Genomic DNA, 5,073 nt, shown 5'->3' on the forward strand with positions numbered 1-5,073 from the left:
CGCTGATCACGACAGCGTAGCATGGGCAATTAAATCCTTTGGGACCGCACCGATAAGCAAGCGTTTCGCGGAAAAGGGTACGGTACATAACGGATTGGGTCTCTCGGGACTGCATCGATAGGCCAGCGGTAGAGTCCGCCACACTTCCGTTCTCCGTAAGAACGGGATTTATTTTTTTTTTTTCGCGGAAGAGGATACGGTTGGTGACCGCAGGGATCTCTCGGGAGTCCCCGCCGGGGCACTTGCGGCGTGATCCTCCGTACTTCAGCTCACCGAACGAACGTGTTGTTTCGTGAAAGAACGGTAGATGACCAATTAAATCCCTAGGGATCGCACCGATAAGCTAGCGTTTCGCGGAAAAGGGTACGGCACATAACGGATGGGATCCCACGGGACTGCATCGAGAGGTCAGCGGTATAGTCCGCCACACTTCCATTCTCCGAACGAACGGTGTTTTCTCTTTTTTTTTCGCGGAAGAGGATACGGTTGGTGACCGCAGGGATCACTCGGGAGTCCCCGCCGGGGCACTTGCGGCGTGATCCTCCGTACTTCAGCTCACCGAACGAACGTGTTGTTTCGCGAAAGAACGGTAGATGACCAATTAAATCCCTAGGGATCGCACCGATAAGCTAGCGTTTCGCGGAAAAGGGTACGGCACATAACGGATGGGATCCCACGGGACTGCATCGAGAGGTCAGCGGTATAGTCCGCCACACTTCCATTCTCCGATCGAACGGTGTTTTCTCTTTTTTTTTCGCGGAAGAGGATACGGTTGGTGACCGCAGGGATCACTCGGGAGCCCCCGCCGGGCCACTGGCGGCGTGATCCTCTGTCCTTCGGCTCCCCGAACGAACGTGTTGTTTCGTGGAAGAGGGTACCATATATGACCGTAGGGATCCCCAGGGACCCCACCGGTGTTCTTGCGGCGTGGCCCGGAGCACTTCCGCTCACGGAATAACTGTTGTATATCATTGCATCCGGATTAAACCTCTTCCGGTTTCTGCGTTAATTGCGTGGCTGTGTGTGACGAAATTTCTCGTTATTGCAGGTGAGTTCCAGTCTTTGCGGATAAACCAGGTGATCACATTAAATGGATCTCGTATCTGTGTTAATTATGCGTTTCGAGAAATCCCTGTCTTTTGCAGGAGAAGTCAACCCTTTGCGGATACGCTAAAAAGGGATCTACAGACATTGATTACAACAGCTACACATCAAGGCTATGGTCGCGTGCGCAGGCCTGCCCGGCCGCCCCCAAGGGCGCGCGGGGCGAAGCGACAGCGCGGAGCTAAGCCCCGCGCGCCCTTGGGGGCGGCCGGGCAGGCCTGCGCACGCGACCATAGCCTTGATCACAAGCTGAGATACTCGAAGTAAAAGTGTAAGAAATAAATGTTACGTCTTACATCATAACGAAAAGCGAATTCCCGCCTTCTGAAGGCAAGTAGACTGAATGGCGCCTAAACAGACTATTAGGCGCCATTCACCATATCCCAGCAGGGTTGCCAAACCATGGTGCTATTCGCCAATTTGTTTTGTTTTTTTAATCCTACTTGGCGAGGAAAGAAATTTACTGGCTTAAATTATAATAGGCTTTATGGTTATAGGGAAAGTTCATTATCTAGTTTATAATGCATTTTTTTCAATAAAAATAGCAATCATATTTGTAATTAGTTTGGCCCTTTATCAACACTCTGTATTTTTTTAAGTTGTGAAAATTTCATCTATGTTGAGCTAGATCTGAGTAACATAAACATATCGCTAATTCGGCGATCGTTTTTTTGAACATGGCAACCCTGGTAATTGGATCATGGGTTGGTAGGTAATCCGAAGGCAATATAGGTCTGTTCAAACTTGATATAGCACGCTCGGAGGTTGGAATGCTGAAGTTGTTTTTTTTTTTTTGTTTTTTTTCTGTGCATTGCACATTTTTTTTTTTTCAATTAAGTAGTTGTGTTATAATGTGTAAATCATAGATAAAGTTAGTTTCTCCATACTTTGATCGTAAATATTTAAACGTGTTGGTGTCTCTGTAGCAAGGTGCCTTTTTTCAATCCTGTTTTTTTAAGGTAAGTCCTTTTTTTTCAGATTTCAAAACTATTTGGTGAATTTTAAATTTCTCACATTTGAAATTCCTGCTGTTTTTATAAAATCTTAGTTTTCGTGGTTTATTCATTTTCCCCATTAACTTATATCATTTTTTCCCAACCGGTGGTACGTGAACCCCTAGAGGTTCGCGAGAGGTGTAAAGGGGATTCGCGAAAATATTATTATAATGGCGGAATTTTACCATTTGGGAGATCTCTTAAGTTCAAGTAGTTTCAAGTAAGTTTATATATATATATATATATATATCATCAAAAACAACCCTGTTGTAAAAATTTCCCCGCCCAGAAAACACCAAGCAACCACTTCACTTTGATAAGCTTCCCGCCAAACAAGATAAACAATTTAAAAGATCTATCCATATTTCTGAGGAGTTGAAGGTGGGAGGAGGTTCAAATGGAAGTAGCTGTGATGAAAAAGGAGAAGAGGGAAGATGATAGTTTGGCAGATACTTGGCGGGCAAACTAGATATCATAACTTTTCATGGCTGAGGGTTTTTGGGTTTAGGATGCAGGTTTTCTTTTTTGTGCGGAAAAGTAAAAGGTTTTCTTGGCGGGGAAATTTTTACAACAGGGTTGGTTTTGATGAGATATCACATTTTTTACATTGATATTATTATTTTGTCTGTATTTTTACAAATGGGAACATCAAGTCAAAAACTTTTCAATTGAAACAACGCTGTTTTGTGTTTTTAAGGAACAATAACAGCTAGCCTTATTTTACGTCAAGTTATTTTCTGACTATTAAGATTCTATGTTCATTTTGCAAGAATTGGGCGGTTTAAATTTTATTACAATTATTGTATCCTCTCTCTGTTGCAAAGAAAATTTCTTGAATAATAAAATACTATATTTTAAATTATATTTCTTTCGAGTATTTTACAACTTCGCAATAATTTTTTTTACAGTTTCTTTATTTGACAGATTATTCAACATTTTCATGAAGGTTTCTTTAAATGTTTTACAGCTTGAGGGCTATTTTAATCTAGCTTTTCACTTTCTGTTTAATTACATTTTTTCTTAAATCGTGGATTATTTTACGTTTTATGGGATAATTTTAATTGTTTGGTGATATATCTTTTTCTTGATAGAAGTCTATGTCTTGTTTAATACCTAGTTTTGTTTAAAAGTTCATTTAAAAAACGAAATAACGCATACTATCACCAAGCAAAAAAAAAAAAAAAACTAAGCCATTAAATATTTTCAATTTAAATGTGTCAGAAGATCTATACAACTTTACTCGATGTCAAATCGCGGATATCCCAAATTTGCCATAGCGAATGCGCATGTTGCGCGCGGACTAAGCTCATTAAAAGTCTTGCTTCAATTGATTGCAAAAAAAATTCCAGCTAAAAAATTACTGCAAAGCACGGATATCCACACACGTATTTCATGTATTTTCAATTCATTAGGTATTGTTTGTGAAAAATCCATTAATTTAGAAAATAAGCAAACCGATAAAAAAAAGTGCTAGTTTTCGCTTTCAATTAAAAAGTTATATGTGCCGTACTAATATGCGTACAGTTTCATATAATTTGTCACGTAAAATATTGTAATGGTTTAACCCGCGAAACTGGGGGGGGGTGGTGGACAGCATTCTAATCTCATTCATTAATTTGTTTCTCTGCTTAAGTATAAACAAACAACATAGAATCTGAAAACAGAAAGCCCAATCAGCTCAGTTTGCGCGCATGCGCAGTCGCTGTGGCAAATTTTTAATATCCGCTATTTAACGTCTAGTTGCGACTGTTGGATATGTTTTAGTCTTGATTGAATTTCATTTCCTAAGACAATTTTGGAATAACTGTTAGATCTGTTCTAAACTTGCAATTGCAGTGCGAGATAAACAAACCCTATGAGCTGAGAGTAAGTACATAAGAATTTAGGGAAAATTAGTGATTTTCAAACTTCAATTACTCCGGCCCATGATGTCCCTGGGGGTTGAATTTTTGTATATGTACTCAATGGTCTCCCAAGAATATGTATACAAAAAATTATTACCGTAGCCCCCGGGGAGGGGGGGCTGTGATAGAACCCCGGAAAGGTACAATTTGGGGGGTAAAAACGAGGGGGGAAGGGGAGGGGGGTCAAATGGCACAAAAGGCACATCAGTAGGGCACAAGGAAAATAGGCTGAAATTTCGCACAGTAGGTGTGTGCGAAATTTCAGCTTGATTCCTTTTTTCGTCTGGGCTCTGGGCTGTAGCCCTGTCAAAGAAAGCGAACACTTTTTGGAACAGCGATTTTATAACTTTAATACCTCCTCCCCCTGATGGTCTAGGGAATTGTATTTTGGTTTACGGCGTCAGGGGCCACTAAAAATTGAGTGTACCAAAAATCAACTCCGGGGGGTCTTCATGGGGCTGAGATACAGAGGGGTCAAAAACCCACAGAACCCCAATTCGTTCTGTCGCGTAATCTTGTTCTTGGTCGCTTTATTTTCTTTCGTCTTTGGCGGTGGATTTGCTTCTGTTGGCTGCTGACGTTTGTTTTCCTTGGCGGGGCGGGTTTGGTTTCTAAATGCAGCCACACTTGTCACACTGCGGTCTTTTTCCAACTTCCCAATGATTCGACCTCGGGTAAAAGCATCCAGATGTCGTCTAACAGATTGATTATTCGTCATTTCTCGCTGAGGCAGCAACTCGGTGTGATTTTAACTGCTATACGGCGTGCAATCTCTTTGCCAGAAATACTGATCTTACACCGACAACATGCTTTATACTACTTAGACACTCCCCCATTACGTCTGCCTGCATATCTGCGCATATGCTACTGTACATCATCTTACTTAATCTCCTGATTGGTCTTTCTGTCCGCTCTGCCTCTTCGTTCAGCTGATATGCTAATTTTTCGACTTCGTCCTGAATTTTTGCACACCAGTGTACATACACTCAAACGCACATACATACAGACATCACGAGAAAACTCGTTGTAATTAACTCGGGGATGATCGAAATGGATATTTCGGGTGTCTG

Source organism: Uloborus diversus, unplaced genomic scaffold (genome assembly GCF_026930045.1).
Source record: "Uloborus diversus isolate 005 unplaced genomic scaffold, Udiv.v.3.1 scaffold_14, whole genome shotgun sequence".
Lineage (NCBI taxonomy): Eukaryota > Metazoa > Arthropoda > Arachnida > Araneae > Uloboridae > Uloborus > Uloborus diversus.